Source organism: Ornithorhynchus anatinus, chromosome 2, assembly GCF_004115215.2.
Source record: "Ornithorhynchus anatinus isolate Pmale09 chromosome 2, mOrnAna1.pri.v4, whole genome shotgun sequence".
Classification (NCBI taxonomy): domain Eukaryota; kingdom Metazoa; phylum Chordata; class Mammalia; order Monotremata; family Ornithorhynchidae; genus Ornithorhynchus; species Ornithorhynchus anatinus.
This window is the reverse complement of record NC_041729.1, coordinates 131,632,012-131,649,500: the sequence shown is the minus strand read 5'-3', so window position 1 is coordinate 131,649,500 and position 17,489 is coordinate 131,632,012. Positions and strand designations below refer to the sequence as shown.

Here is a 17,489-nt window from a genome sequence, read left to right as displayed (position 1 = left end):
AATCCCACCAACATCGTGGTGGCGGGGGTAGGGAGCAGAGCTGAGGAAAAGAGAATGCAGAGAGAAGTGGTGAGGGAGGTGAGAAGACGAAGGGCGCTGCTTCACAGCTGCAAATGAGCCGGGGGCACTTTCTGTGAGGCGGCACGGTTCTGGTACCTTTTTGCAGTTGCAGCCTAAGGCATGCTGGGCAAGGGCCGTGACCATGGGGCCGTGAACATGGGGCATTTTGCCAGGGGAACACCATCCTGGTAGCATTTAGGGCAAAAGCAGAGATGCAATGAGTTTCTCCCCATACGCTGATGAGAAGATTCAAAGACATGCCCTTTTACTCGCTTTAGCAAGCTCTTACCAAATACCATCATTATTATTATTATTATTATTATTATTCTCCTCATGGTCAGGTTAGGCCACAACAACTCTTCCTGTCAGTACAGCTGGAGCTACCCCCCAAGTGCTTATAAAGCTAAGCCCTGGTCCAGCCCATTTAGTTGGGAATGTCATGCAATAGAATCAGTTGAGAAGCAGTGTGGCCTAGTGGAAAGAGTGCAGACCTGCGAGTCAGAGGACCTGGATTTTAATCCCATCTCCACCACTACTAGATGACCTTGGGCAAGTCTTTGAAGTTCTCTGTACCTCAGTTACCTCACACATAAAATGGGGATTAAGACTGTGAGCTCCATGTGAGACAGGACTGTGTCCAACGTGATTGGCTTGTATCTCCCCCAGCGATTAGAACAGTGCTCATCACATAGTAAGCACTTAACAGATACTATTATTATTATCATTATTATCACACAATTTGTCTGGAATGTAGTTAGGGAATAAGCGACCATTCATCCCACAAACTGAACCTGCTTGAATACAGGATAATGATGATGATAACAATAATAATAATAATTGTGGTATTTGTTAAGCATTTACTATGTGCCGGGCACTGCACTAAACATTGGGGGTGAGAAATACAAGCGAATCACGTCACATTGGATGCAGGATGCCATGATGCTGGAGGGAAGCTGGCCCAAGGTGAGTTTTCCATGTCCTAGAGTCTCGAAAGAATTTGAACACCTTCATTTTGCGGGAATTGGACATAGTTACATGCAAGTATTGAGGAGGAAGCTTTCAACTCCTCACTACTTGCTGCCTTCAGAGAAGAGGCCCTAGTCAACCCTGCAACACAAGTCAAAATGCCTCTATAGATTTCAGTCATCTCCCAGATGAGTATCAACAACCTAAGTAGCTACTGGAGATTACAAGGGGATTTCATTTTCTTCAACTCAGAAAGAATCTAGCCTGTGGGTTAGCCTTCTACGTGATATGTTCAAATAAGAAAATCAAGTTGGTTTGCATTCCTTTGCAATAGTTGGAAAACGGCTGTAAAACACAAATAATCCTGTCTCAAAATCAATACTTTATTATTTTGATATGTATGCACTATATAACTCAGATGTTTCATTCTCTTTGTATACCATGCTAGACCTCTTCACAGACTAAAATGCATTTATCAAACTTCTCATTAGGTCCAGTAAGATCCCGAAGGATATAAAGGTGATACTTGTCTCAGACTAATATAACAGATACCTTGCAAATTGACTATCTGATGCATAAATAACAAATACAGTCAAATTACTCTCCATGACAGATTAAAGATATAAACAACCTCAAATGCAAGCAAGACTTTGGGGCTAAAAAATATCTTATGAAAGAAGCGTCAGTCAACTAAGCTGTTCAAATAATTGACAGGAAAATATATGGTACACCAGTTATCAACAGTCCGTATCGTACGATTGTACTTCACAATGTTCATCTGTGGATGAGACTAGGATATAGAAGCTCATATCAGGGGAGGCTACCCAGTTTCTGAAATTTAGAGCCTGCTGCTGCTATAGTGTGTTGCAACTTTTCAGATCTACTGTACTATCTCAGAGCTCTGCTTAGGTTTGATTTAGGAAGCCCTACTTGACTGATAAACCAGTTCCACCCAAGAATGATAAGCAAAGGAAAACTGAGAGTCAGGCCTCTCTCCCCCTGTATTTTAAAACGTTTCCCGACGGAGAAAGGAAAGTGGATGCCCTTTCCAACAACTCCAAGTTCTTGCTCAAGCAGGGATTGCAGCATAAGGACAATCACTAGGGACCCTAATGTGTATTTACACGTTTGTGTGTTTGCTTTGGCTTTATTACCTTCCAAGTGAGAAATAAAGCCAATGAAACCCCCAAACATTTTAAAGTGCAATTAGCTTCCTTCCTCCCTTAATGCTTAGTTGGCAGGAGGGGGCTGGGAAGCTGCCTGAGCTTACTTGAATCTGGTTCGGCTAGCATATTGACTCTAGACTCTGAGAACTGGGTTTAATGGGTTCCATTACAGGATCCCTCTACCAGTTTCCTTCCTGTGGCTGGTTGTCAAAGGCATATTGGAGGCCCATGATCCTGATGCCAAATTTTGGGACCAGCTACCAGGATCTGGAAAGCAACTTCTCTATCTACCGTGGCTCAAGCTCCTTTGGGGTCTGGCATACACCCCAATCCCTTCGTGTAACTTGGCTGTGCTCCTTTTGATTGCTGCTGTCTAAACTCAGGGTCACTCTAATTTTTCTTTCAAAGAATCAGGATTCACCTTGTTTTGCTGTTTAATGCTCTAGTTCTCAGGATTTTATGATTCAAAACATCTCTCAGAGCAAGAATTTTCTTATTAGATCTTAAATGATAAGTGGAGTGTTTCTAGCCTATCCCAGCTTCCAGGTTGATTTGTTGACGATTATTAACACACAGCTGGAAGTCACATGTATCAGGGCTTTCCCAACCAACTGCAACATATGGATGCTACATTAAGTGTATCCTCATTTTTGGACTTATTGAAATTTCAGAGGCTATGACTTTTTCTTACCTCAAATGATCATTTAATTTATTTGTGATTTATACTGGTTTGAAACAGTTTTCCTGTGAAGGTGGTAGTCCAGGTGTTTACCACCAAAAGTGTTATTATAAACTGTTTTAGTTTATAATAGTGCGGAGGGGAAGAAGCAGAGAACGAAACTTTTGGGGGGCGTGTGGAGGTAAGGGCAGACTGACTCCTGTTATTTGTAGTCTGCAGTTTGATTTCCCTAGTTAGCCAGGCATGAATATTATGAATACAAAGTAACACTCACATGGGATCTGCCTCTTTCTGCAATTTACTAGGTTTCCTCAGATACCTTTGTTCATCTAGTAAGTGCTTTGTATTTATTTGTGCTTCAACTAAGGTGTGCTTTCTTCCCCATTACTAAATTGTTTAGCAGACAAATTTAGCAGACAAATAGTTCTTCTCTTTTGAGGTCCTATAAAAGAAAGCATTGGCAGAATTTTTAGCAATATGAAAAGTTTTCCAGCACAAAAGATTTTCCTAGGCAATTATCCAAATTTATCAAGTCCTTTTTGAATTCCTAACTTAAAAACATGATATATTTTTCACCTAGAGTTGGAAAATTCACTTTGAATAAAATTAACGCCTGAATTTATTTTATGTTATTTTGAATAAATGATGTAACTAATAGGGTTAGTTATGTTTAATTCATCTATATATACGTATGTATATATTGATGTATTTGTTTTAGATAAGTAATCAATATGTGAGTTACTCGATTCTTAAATATCTTAACCCTTAACAGGAGGGGCATGTGGAAACTATCCTTTAGGAATCTTGTATGAATTACTGTTGTATGACATCTTTTTAAAATTAATTTTAATATGGAGCATACACTTTAGGAGAGTTCAGAAGATATTTTTAGATTGTATTATATGAGGTTCTGTGCTTGAGATTATGTTTAGCACCTCTTTTATTCTTATTATTACTACTAACATAATAATATTAATAATAAAAGTATTTGTTAAGCACTTACTATGTGCCAAACACTGTTCTAAGCCCTGGGGTCAATAAAAGCTAAAGAAGTAGGACACAGTCCATGTCCCACATGGGGTTCACAGTCTTAATCTCCATTTTACAGATGAGGTAACTGAGGCCCAGAGAAGTGAAGTGATTTGCCCAAGGTCACACAACAGACAAGTGGTGGAGCTGGGATTAGAGCCCATGTCCTCTGACTCCTAAGCCTGTGTTCTTTCCTCTAGGCCATGCTGCTTTTCTACATAAACTAGTTCAGTGCCTATTCCCTAAAACTGTGATATGTACAATATGGCTGCTCAGTAAATAATGCTATTGTTGCTGATGATAAAGCAAATGATGAGGATCATGATGAGGCTTTGTAGAATCAAAGAATAAAGTAGATTTTACAGCTTTGTAATTAGCAATGATTTTTGGTCCAGAAACTGAAAGCGATGGAAAAGATAGATGCTTCAGAAATTATAGCACCAATATATTCTCACTCTAGACTGTGGGCAGGGAATGCATCTGTTTATTGTTGTATTGTTGTATTGTACTTTTCCAAGTGCTTAGTACAGTATTTTGCATGCAGTAAGTGCTTAATAAACGTTACTGAATGAATGACTACATCATCAAAAGTACTTATTGTGTGCCATCATTCCAAGAACTGTAGTAACCTCCTGGGGAAGAATTTAAAAGACACAGAACCTGCTCTCTGAAAATTTCCATTCATATGGGATAGAGGGTAGACAAAAAAAATGACTAATATGGAAAAATAGAGAAGCAGTGTGGCTTAGTGGAAAGAGCCCGGGCTTGGGAATCAGAGGTCGTGGGCTCTAATACTGCTTCTGCCACTTGTCACCTGCGTGACTTTTTGGGCAAATCACATCACTTCTCTGGGACTCACTTCCCTCATCTGTAAAATGGTGATGAAGTCTGTGAGTCCTACGTGGGACACCCTGACTACCTTGTGTCTACCCCAGCGCTTGGAACAGTGCTTGACACATAGTATGCGCTTAACAGATGCCATCTTTATTATTATTATTATTTATAGGCAAAGTGAATAAATGCATTTACAGATGACTACTCTAAGAGATTGCCTTGTATTTTCCTTTTGAAGAGAATGGTAGTATAGAGTGAGTTTAGAGATGTCTTTCCGATTTGGAGCTGTTGCTTCTGCTGGCCTGATTTTATCACTGTGAGAAAGGATGGCGGTTAAGTCCAATGTGATTGACATTCCTTTCTGTATGACGTGCATCAAAAGGCTGTTTCTTGCCGCAGCCGCAGCGTTGCATTTGCTACCCTGGTGCCTGCTGCTCTTTTCATTTCTGGTTTTGGAATCAGGATCTTCCTGAACCCTCTGCCTCAAGTCAACTACCCATTTCTAATCGCTGCCTTTCAGACAAGTCCTCTTCCTTCCTTGCCATTTGCCAATAGTTCACTATATTGTCTTATCACGGGAAGATTTGCTCTTTTGTATCTATAAAACTTTTCTTTTGTCGACCGGGTTTACAGTGCATCACTTAGTCGTATTTCAACACATGTGGGCAGGGAACGTGTCTGCCACCTCTGTTGTATTGCACTCTCCTAAGCCTTTACTACTGTCCTACTGTCCTATTGCCAGTTGAGGCCACCCATTAAATAAAGGCAGCTGTAGTGGAGTAACTACTCCAAGAGTTTCTTATGGTGCTCATGGCTGGTCCAGGTCTCACCACCATAAAGAAGTTTGGATCTTATCTTTGCCTTGTATGTTTGTGGTTTGGTCTTTACCTTGACACCATGTTGGTATTTCAGTCTTCGAGCACTTAGTACAGTGCTCTGCACACAGTAAGCACTCAACAAATACGATTGAATGAATTATGAGTCTCCAAAAGGATATTCTAACCTTTTCTGCTTCTGTTTTATGATCTTTTCTGTTCTTGTGGCATTGGGCAATAAAGTCATCTCTAGACTGTAAGCTTGTCTCTAGATTGTAAATTCATTATTGGCAGGGAACAAGTCTGTATTCTGTTGTATTGCACTTTCCCAAGTGCTCGATATAGTGCTCTGCACATGGTCTTGACTTTTGCCGTTAAATCTTTTCCGACCCAAAGACACACCACAGACACATCTCTCCCAGAACGCTCTGCTCTCCATCTGCAATCGTTCTGGTAGTGGAGCCAGAGAGTTTTCTTGGTCAAAATATGAAAGTGGTTTACCATTTCTGCCTTCCCCACAGTAAACTCAAGTCTCCACCCTTGACTCTCTCCCATGCTGCTGCTATCCTGCTCGGGTGAGTTTTGACTTGTAACAGATCGCCTTCCACTCGCTAACCACTGCTCAAGTTAGGAATGGAATAGGTATACCTCAGTTTGACTCTTCCTCCCATAGCCGAGACTGGTGGAGTACTGCGATCTCTCCAGATGCGACCCTGAGAGGAGTCTGTACATACTGAACATTCAATAAATACCACTGATTGATATGCTCTCCAACTAATAGCATTCAGCACTCCAATTCAACTGTGTTTTACCCATGTTCAACCTACCAATGGTATTTATTGAGCAAGAACTCCATGTTGTGTGCAGAGCACTGTACAGAGACCTTGCACTAAGATCTTTGATTGCATTTAGAGTTTGTGAGCTGCACATAGATACATAGCCTCAGTTTTTATAAGATGAATGGTCAATTCCTAGGAATTGACTGATTCTGAGAAAGTGTTTGATATTATCTCTGTGGTTTCTTGTATGTGGACTTTCAGAGCATAGTCATCAGTCTATGGGAGTTACAGTATTTGTGATCTGAAGACTTTTAGTGATGCCCTGCTTTGGTTTCAGCATGACTAATGTACAGACTTTTCAATCTTGGCATCTTTTCCCTTGACACATGTGCTTCTTAGCTTGTTCTGCAATCTGTGACATAACCTAGAGTGTAATAAGCAGCCCCTCTGTCAGGCTTCTGAAATTCATGTTGTTGAAATGCTTCTTTTTCCAGTGTAGCTCTTCGATCTCATAAGCATTTTCATCAAATTTGCCTTAGTATTTAAAGATTTAAAGTCCGTTTGGTATTGAATATCCTCTAGAGATACCCAACTGTTGGTCATGTATTGGAAGCAGATGAAATTTCTTGCCCTAATAGGCTGGCTTTGATGTTATTATGAAATTCCTTATATATTTTTCCATCCTCTAGACTGTAAGCTCATTGTGGGCAGGGAACAAGCCCACCAACTTGGTTATATTGTACTCTCCAAAGGGCTTAGCATAATGTTCTGCACACACTAAACACTCAATATGTCCCACTGATTGATTTGCCAGGCACTCAACATCCAGGCAGCCACCTGAATGCAAGCCATTGGCTATACAATTAGGGAAAGTTTGGCACATATTATAATAATAATGATGGTCTTTGTTAAGTGATAACTATGTGTCAGGCACTGTCCTAAGCGCTGTGATAGATAAAAGATTATCAGGTTGTCCCACACGGGGCTCATGGTCTTAATCCCCATTTTACAGATGAGGTAACTGACACACAGAGAAGATAAGTGACTTGCCCAAAGTCACACAGCTGACAAGTCGGGGAGCCAGGGTTAGAACCCATAACTTCTGACTCCCAAGCCTGTGCTCTTGCCACTAAGCCATGATGATGATCAGTTCAAAACTCTGTCCCAGACAGTATCAGGAATGCGAGAATCTGCAGGGCTTGCCAGATGATGTTGCTTATATCACAGGTACACACAGGATACCTTTCTCTTATTTGTAAGTGAAAAATGGTTTTAGTTATAACGATCTCCTGCTTGTCGCAGTGATTTCCTTCAGGTTTTAGCAAGATCGCTAAGCCTACATCAAAATCTCCTGAATTGATCCTTTAGGGAATCATTCTACTCATTGGCATCATTCATTATGGGGGCTTAGTCACTGGTAACTGTGACATAGCATCTCTGTTTCCCAGGTAGGCGTAGGGTCATTATATGATCACTAATGTTCGACAAGTTGGGAAGGATTGAGTCAAGCATTTGTCTTTCTTCAAAGTCTATGGCTAAGAGCTGGGAGAGAGGATATCTTCAGGAAAAAAGGAGTATTTGGCATTTATTTCTGTTAGTTGTCATTTATCAGGCAGTCCTATTTACACATAAGTACACACACACACACACACACACACACACACACACAAGTCCCCTGAAATAACCTCTTCCTCTGTCTCTGCATTCACACCTGGATGATTTACTTTTAAAACTCAAATATTCAGCAATGCTGAGAATTCACGCATGAACAGTTTTGTAAAGGAAAGAGAAGGTTAAAAAAAAAAAGAATTGTGATATAGTTGTATTGTTCAGAGATTGCTCCAGCTGCACCTAAGGCAAAATTGAATGTGGCTTTTGATATTACAAACATCTTATTCCTCCAAGCATGCTGTTGCCATTCAGCAAGACAGAAAGCTAGAATAACGGGATCCTTGTTCTGACCCTAGAGTTGCAATTGCTTATAGTTTCTAATGTTTACAAGAGCCAATTTGATGTATATCCAAACAACACTGTAGTTTATTTAACCACTCTGTGGGTATGCCTCAGACAGAACACAGTTGGCTCCTGAAGACTGGGTCTGAAATGGAAATGTACTTTTCTCTTAACCAAAGTCAGATACCTAATATTCACCAAATCTATTCAGGATTACGGGCTCCGTTAGTGTAATAAATCGATTGTACTTAATGATAATAGTGGTATTTGTTAAGCACTAACAATGTGTCAAGCACTGCTATAAGCTCTGGGGTAGATACAAGGTAATCACGCTGGACACAGTCCATGTTCCCCATGGGCCTCACAGTCTTCAATTCGATTTTACAGATGAGATAACTGAGGCCCAGAGAAGTGAAGTGACTTGCCCAAGGTCACACAGCAGACAAGTGGCAGAATCGGGATTAGAACTCAGGTCCTTCAGGTCCCAAGTCCGTGCTCTAACCACTAGGCCATGCGGCTTCCAAGTTGAGGTCCGTGGTAGGGTAGCCAAATTTTACCTCATCAGATTTAAAATAGATCTTCCTCTTTTCTCTGACAATTCCACCTCACGATTAGATAACTCTGCCAAGCCTCTCCTGCTCTGCCATTCTCATCCTCTGTTGATGTATCCCTTTATTTATCCCAAAATGAGGCTTCTGAAATTATTTCCTCATTTTCCCTGGCTTCCATATTTCAATACCTTCCCCACCATTGCCCAAGACATGAAGTGCCATAAAGGAGACTTGGTGTTGTAAAGTTAAAATGTATTTGTTGTAAATATCAAATCTGGTGTACATGTAGACTAAGCATACTTGGAAGTCATAATGTGAAAACTTCCTGGAGTACCTTTACTCTTCAGAATAACTACTTTCGGGAACTGGATTCACAATTGGACAATTGCTAGTTTCTGTTCTTGCAAATCTGCCCAGAGGTATAAATGATGAATCATGCTGACCTTTTCCCTGGAATAAATATGCTTTGCCATCATCACTGATGTCTATATACTGCTTTAATATGTCAGTCTTTTTCCACTTTGGTTCTATCTAGTTGTATAAAGTGAAACTGTATATTCATTGTTTTTTGCTGTCCTTGGTTTTTATTTCTGCTTTTCCCCTGTTTTTTTTCAAGATGAAAACACTCCCCCAACCATCTTGAATGGCATAATCACCATAGCTTATGAAACCAGTGAGAGCACAGCAGTGTCTGCTGCCCATGAGGTGCCACAGAAATATCTTGTTATCTGAACAGAGATGGGATAAGACATCTAATAAGCAATCAGTGGTATTTATTGAGCACTTACTCTGTGCAGAGCACTGTACTAAGCACCTCAGTGAGTACATTATAATAGAGTTGGTAGACACATTCCCTGCCTTCAGGGAGCTTACGATGTATCCATCCTGCTGAACACGGTGGTGTCTTGTGAGAGAGTGTGGATGGCTTAGTGCAACCCATCACAACTGCTTTAAGTTCAGTGCAAATACATGTCCTACCTGGAATAGGTCTTACCTTTTCTCTCTCCTCTTACCTAGGGGAAGAGAGCGATGTCATTGGATAACTCAACATTGTAATAATAGTAATGATATTTATTACTTAATAAATAGTAATTTAATGGTAATCTCTCCTACTAAAACCCAGACTGTACACTTAAGTCCTCTAATGCTAACCTACTCACTGTACCTCAGTCTCGTCTATCTCCTTGCTAACCTCTCGCCCATATCCTGCCTCTGGCCTTCCCACTTCATATCTAGCAGACATGGACTCCACCATCCATCAAAGCTTCATTGACGGCACATTTCCTCCAAGAGGTCTTCCCTAAGCCCTCATTTCCTCTTTTATCACTCCCTTCTACGTTGCCCTGATTCACTCTCTTTATTCACTATCTCCACCCCTAGCCCTGCATCATTTATGTACATGTTCCTAATTTATTTATATTAATGCCTCTCTCCCGCTCTAGATGATAAGCTCATTGTGGGTAGGAAATGTGTCTGTCATTTTGTTATATTCTACTCTGCCAAGTGTTTAGCACAGTTCTATGCACACAGTAAGCACTCAATGAATATGATTGATTATGAAATGTTTACTAGGTATGAAATAATGTGCTGATAATATACTGTCTCTATCTGTTACTGATTTGTACATTCCAAGCGCTTAGTACAGTGCTCTGCACATAGTAAGCGCTCAACAAATACTATTGAATGAATAAATATGACATATCCCTTTATCAAGAAGGGGATGGGGCTGGAGGGGACTCGGGCTCACAGATTAAATGGGGATAAACAATGATCAATCAGTGGTATTTACTGAGTGCTTACTGAACATTGTACTAAGCACTAGATAGAGTACAGTATAGCTGAGTTGCTAGATGGGTTTCCTGCCCTTCAGAAGCTTTTTTTCTAGCTCATCCACAAAATAGATGAGTAACAGTGGAAAATGAATTGAAAATAAACATTCCAAGATAAAAATAATAATATTGATAATTATGATATGTATTAATTGCCTATTATGTGCCAAGTACTGTACTAAATGTTGGGGAATATAAAAAATTGCAGTGGACACAGTCTCTATCCCACATGTTGTTCATAGTTTAAGTAGGAAGCAGAAAAGTTATTGAATTCTCATTTCAGAGATGTGAAAACTGAGGCACAGAGAAGTTGAATAACGTACCCAAGGTCACACAACAGGTCAGTGACAGTGTCATTATTAGAACCCAGATCCTCTGACCACTAGGCCCACGATCTTTCTATTAGGCCATGCAGCTTCTTCACGGTTGTATAGCACACTGGCTAAATGTGACTTCTTTGAGAGAGGAGTCCCCATACAGTTCATATCCTGGCCTGGTCTCTGTTTAAAAAGCCCAATATTCAAATCAGTCAATGGTATTTTTTGAGCCATACTGTGTGCGGAACCTTTTCTTAAAGGTACAGGACAGGAGAGGTGGTAAACATGGTCCTTGTCCACAAGAAGCTTACACTTTAGGGGGAGAGGCAAATATTTCAATAAATTATGGATATTCACATAAGCTATATGGGGCTGAGGATGGAGTGAATATCAAGAGTTTAAAGGATACAAATCCAAGCATGTAGATGATGCGGAAGGAGAGGGAGTCGGGGAAAGGAATTTCTGATTTGGTGAGGGTAGAGATTATAAAGTGACTAGAAATGATGAGTTCAAGCATGTGTCCATGTTGGTGAGTGTGTGAGGTGGTCATGGAGCAGGAGGTCACTGGAGTTGAGGAGTGAGAGGAAACAGTCAGTGGAAGGGTATCACTCCAATGGCATAAAGCATTTCTGAACTGGAAAAGGAACCCAGGAGTCTGCTATACCCTAGAAGTAGGAATTAGCATTCATTTTGATGAACGAGCACCACCATCCAATAAACCAACTCGAGCCAACCATCATAAAATAGAATGACTTATGATAAAGACAATAAATCAGTGTTATTTACTGAGCACTTAATAATAATATAATGATGGTATTTCCTAAGTGCTTACTATGTACCAGGCACTGTACCAAGCGCTGGGATGGATACAAGCAAATCAGGTTGGACGCAGTCCCTGTCCCACATGGGGCTCACAGTCCCAATCCTCATTTTACAGATGAGGTAACTGAGGCACAGAGAAGTGAAGTGACTTGCCCAAGGTCACACAGCAGACAAGTCTATGCTGTGTGCACAACATAATAATAATAATAATGATGGTATTTGTTAAGCACTTACTATGTGCCAAGCACTGTTCCAAGCACTGGGATAGATACAAGGTAATCAGGTTGTCCCACATGAGGCTCACAGCTTGAATCCCTATTTTACAGTTGAGGTAACTGAGGCACAGAGAAGTTAAGTGGTTTGCCCAAGGTCACACTGCAGACAGATGGTGGAGCCAAGATTAAAACCCATGACCTCTGATTCCCAAGCCCGCGATCTTTCTGTGTGCAGAACACTTTGGTAAGGACTTGGGAGAGTACAGTACAACAGAGTTGGTAGACGTGTACCCTGCCTGCAGTTAGGTCACAGTCTAGACAGGAATACTGGCATTAATGGAAGGGAATGTGTCTGCTAATGTTGTTTTCTCCCAAGCACGCAGTAAAATGTTCTGCACATAGTAAGCATTCAGTAAATACCATTTATTGATTAAAACAAATAAATGAATTATAGAATGAACATAATTGTTTTGGGGCTGAGCGTGGAATGAATACTAAGTCTCTACAAACAAAAGGGAGAGGGAGTTGAATAAAAAGGGCTTAATTGGGGAAGGCCGTTAGGAGGAATTGTGACCTTAATAAGGCTTTGAAAGTCGAGAAAGTGTTGGTCTGGCAGATTTGGAGGGGGAGGGTGTTCCAGGTCAGATGGAGGACGTGGGAGAGGAGTCGGCAGCGAGCTAGATGAGATTGGGGAACAGTGAGCAAGCTGGCACTAGAGAAGCAATGAATTGTGTGGGCTGAGCTGTAATGGATCAGTTTGGTAAAGTAAGGGCAAGCTGATTGATTGCTTTAAAACCTATGGTAAGGAGTTTCTGTTTGATGTAGAAGTGGATGGGTAACCACTGGAGATTCTTGACAATTCGGGAGACATGGACTGAATTTTTTTCAAAAAATGATCTGGGCAGGAGAGTGAAGTATGAACTGGAATGGAGGGAAAGAAGTAGGGAGGTCAGCAAGGAGGCAGATTCAGTAGTTAGGCAGGAAAGGGTAAGTGTTTGGATCAGCACAGTGTCAGTATGGATGGGGAGAAAAGGGTGAATTTTATCAATGTTCAGAAGAATCGATAGGATTCAGTGCCAGATTGAATATGTGGGTTTCATGAGAGAGATGAGTCAAGGAAAATGTCAAAGGGATGGGTTTGAACCCAACGTATATGAATCGAAAAGGTTACGAGGAAAGGAGTCACTAGCGGAAGGCTCTCGTTCACCGTCAGAGCTTCAGTAGAGTCCTAACCCATCCAGAACATCCCCAGTGGATCCATCAGATAATGCTAGGTGAAATTCCTCAAACCGGTGGATCACCTATCCAAACCTCGTACTCATCCATCCATAGAGAAGCAGCGTGGCTCAGTGGAAAGAGCACGGGCTTTGGAATCAGGGCTCATGAGTTCGAATCCCAGCTCTGCCACTTGTCGGCTGTGTGACTGTGGGCAAGTCACTTAACTTCTCTGTGCCTCAGTTCCCTCATCTGTAAAATGGGGATTAAGACTGTGAGCCCCACATGGGACAACCTGATTCCCCTGTGTCTACCCCAGCGCTTAGAACAGTGCTCGGCACATAGTAAACACTTAACAAATACCAACATTATTATTATCCATCATCTCCTGGCTGCAAAGTTCAGCGGCCACATCAAGCCAGCAAGAAAGATTAAACTGAGGTTGACATAGTATACCCCTAAATTATTTGACCCAGAGGAGAGCAGATAGACAACAGTATTGAAGAGAAATCTCTGCAGAGGGACACCAATAAAAAATGAATGAAATGTTATCCAGAAAACCTCAAGGAAGAGCAATCTCCATATGGCTGAGTAAAAATTTGAGGCTGTGTATAATCCAGTTTATATCACGCCTCTGGTCTTTGGGTGTGATGATAGTATCGCTTATAATGGGATTTTATCCATATGAACTTTCTCAAAAGAAGGGCAGATGATTGTTAATCCATAATACACCTTGTCCACTTTAAGAACATCTATCTATGTTGTTCCATTTTCTGTTTTCATTGTCTGAATCTGTCCTTGATTCTGCCTGTTGGTAATAGGATTGTCCCAGAGTTTCCATTCCAAAGGAGCCTCTCTATTCCAAGCATTCATTCAACTCAAGGGTTTCTGAAAAAAATTCTTTGTACCTTTAATTCTATTGCTCTTGTAAGTAAAAAGACGCTACTATTCTCTACTCACATTTTTATCCTAACTCCTAGACATCTCGTTTTCTCTTTCGAAGCACTTTTCTGGATCCACCCAATAAAGTTTCCTATCCATAACTTCTCTTTCAATCTGTTTCCACAAATCTCCTAAAACTGTTCAGTGAAACTTAGCACAGCCTGGTGTCCATTCCAAAATGAATTTAATTTTATTATAGTTATTTACTTCCATGGACATATGTATGACTATGCCTGGGTTATCTGTTTATTGATTGTCACTATCATTTGCATTTTCCAAATAAATCTTATAGAAGTGTAGCTTAATCAATTGCTATCTGAGCTGCTGTGGCATACAATCAAATGTTCATATTTGTAAATATTAGGTATAAATATTCTCAGTGGACGTGTTATGAAGATAAATGCCATTTTTCTTTTTATAGACTTTAAGAGATGTAGCTGTCATCTTCCTCCTTACATAGTCTTTGATCCCAATCCTTTTGTGGGTAAACGTAAAATACAAAATAAAATACAGTTTCCTTGACTACGAAGGACATTTCTGGAGGAGCAGCGTCGCTTAGTAGAAAGAGCAGGGGCCTGGGATACAGAGGACCTGGTTTCATTATTCATTCATTTGTATTTATTGAGCACTTACTGTGTGCAGAGCACTATGCTAAGCCCTTGGGAGTGTTCAGTGCAACAATGAACAGATACATTTGCTGCCCACAACGAGCTTCCAGTCTAGAACTGTACTCATTCCATCTATGCCACATGTCTGTAGGGTGACCTGGGGCAAGTAATTTAACTTATCTGATAGATCTGTTTTAATCCCACCTATGCCATATAATTCATTCATTCATTCATTCAATAGTATTTATTGAGTGCTTACTATGTGCAGAGCACTGTACTAAGTGCTTGGAATGAACAAGTCAGCAACAGATAGAGACAGTCCCTGCCGTTTGACGGCCTTACAGTCTAATCGGGGGAGACAGACAGACAAGAACAATGGCAATAAATAGAGTCAAGAGGAAGAACATCTCATAAAAACAATGGCAACTAAATAGAATCAAGGCGATGTACATTTCATTAACAAAATAAATAGGGTAATGAAAATATATACAGTTGAGCAGACGAGTACAGTGCTGAGGGAGAGGGGGAGGAGCAGAGGGAAATGGGGGGAAAAGAGGGTTAAGCTGTGGAGAGGTGAAGGGGGGGCGGTAGAGGGAGTAGAGGGAGAAAGGGAGCTCAGTCAGGGAAGGCCTCTAGGAGGAGGTGAGTTTTAAGTAGGGTTTTGAAGAGGGCAAGAGAATTAGTTTGGCGGAGGTGAGGAGGGAGGGCATTTCAGGACCGCGGGAGGACGTGGCCCAAGGGTCGACGGCGGGATAGGCGAGTCTGAGGGACAGTGAGGAGGTGGGGGGCAGAGGAGCGGAGCGGGCAGTAGAAAGAGAGAAGGGAGGAGAGGTAGGAAGGGGCAAGGTGATGGAGAGCCTTGAAGCCTAGAGTGAGGAGTTTTTGTTTGGAGCGGAAGGTTGATAGCAACCACTGGAGTTGTTTAAGAAGGGGAGTGGACATGCCCAGATCATTTCTGCAGGAAGATGAGCCGGGCAGCGGAGTGAAGAATAGACTGGAGCGGGGCGAGAGAGGAGGAAGGGAGGTCAGAGAGAAGGCTGACACAGAAGTCTAGCTGGATATAACGAGAGCCGTTTGGGTGGAGAGGAAAGGGCGGATCTTGGCGATATTATAAAGGTGAAACCGGCAGGTCTTGGTAACGGATAGGATGTGTGGGGTGAATGAGAGAGACGAGTCAAGCGAATGACACGAAGTTTGCGGGCCTGAGAGACAGGAAGGATGGTCGTGCCATCCACGGTGATAGGGAAGTCTGGGAGAGGACCGGGCTTGGGAGGGAAGTTGAGAAGCTCAGTCTTGCTCATGTTGAGTTTTAGGTGGCGGGTCGACATCCAAGTGGAGACGTCCTGGAGGCAGGAGGAGATGCGAGCCTGAAGGGAGGGGGAGAGGACAGGGGCAGAGATGTAGATCCGCGTGTCATCTGCGTAGAGATGGTAGTCAAAGCTGTTGAGAGCGAATTGAGTTCACCAAGGGAGTGAGTGGTAAATGGAGAACAGAAGAGGGCCAAAGAACTGACCCTTGAGGAACTCCAACAGTTAAAGGATGGGAGGGGGAGGAGGCGCCTGTGAAGGAGACCGAGAATGACCAGCCAGAGAGATAAAGGAGAACCAGTGAAGAGGACAGAGTCCGTGAAGCCAAGGTGAGATAAGGTATGGAGGAGGAGGGGATGGTCGACAGGGTCAAAGGCAGCCAGAGAGGTCAAGGAGGATCTGAATGGAGTAGGAGCCATTGGATTTGGCAAGAAGGAGGTCATGGGTGACCTTAGAGAGAGCAGTCTCAGTAGAGTGGAGGGGACGGAAGCCAGATTGGAGGGGTCCCAGGAGAGATAGGAGTTAAGGAATTCTAAGCAGCGATTGTAGATGACTCGTTCTAGGATTTTGGAAAGGAAGGGTAGTAGGGAATACGGCAATAACTGGACAGGGGAAGTGGGGTCAAGAGCGGGTTTTTTAGGATGGGGGAGATGTGGGCAGGTTTGAAGGCAGAGGGGACAGAGCCATTGGAGATTGAGTGGTTAAAATAGAAAGTTAAGGAAGGGAGGAGGGCAGGGACGATAATGGCAGTCATGGGTAGTATGAATCTTGGGCCAAGGTCATTTACTTATCTGTGCCTCAGTTAACTCACATGTAAAATGAGGAGTGATTGGATACCTTGTCTCCCACTTTTAATGTGAGCAATTGTATCTTAAGCTTTGTGTAGTGCTTGAAACATAGTAAGCACTGAATAAATGCCACATTATCATAACCATTATTATTTACATACAAATATTTGAAGAAATGACATGAATAGAAGAGGAGATTTAATGTTCTCCATGACTAGGGAACAAAACAACAATTGGGAAAAACAAAATCATGTAAAACAAACAAAGGCTAAAGCTTTAGTAGTTTTCCATCGTTTCTTGAATAAAACACATTCCTGCCTATTAACTCTAAGACTCTCCATCAGATGGCTTTCCTTTTCCCTTTATTTTCTTTATTCTATTCCACTCCACTCACTTTAAGTAAACCTCCTAATTGTCTTTTGTTCTTGACTCTCCATCTCTCAATCCATTTCTTTCTCCTGCTTTGAATGTCCTCTCCCATTCAACTTCCTCAACCACTTCCCCTTCCCCCCCGACGCAACCAAATCCTCCTAAAAGGTAACTACTCCAGGAAGCTCTTCCACCATTAATCTCTCCAAATCCCCATTATGCCAACACATCAGCTACCTCATCCA

At 41.8% G+C, this 17,489-nt stretch overlaps 1 protein-coding gene and 1 non-coding gene across 3 annotated transcripts in view; one reads left to right on the top strand and one right to left on the bottom strand.

The window, feature by feature from the left end:
* Positions 1-17,489, top strand: part of KLF12 (Kruppel like factor 12) — a 440,849-nt gene that overhangs the window by 65,387 nt on the left and 357,973 nt on the right. The window lies entirely within an intron of this gene.
* LOC114809355 lies at positions 6,135-6,272 on the bottom strand. Its single transcript, XR_003757142.1, has one exon. It is a non-coding gene; the product is annotated as a small nucleolar RNA SNORA7 (small nucleolar RNA).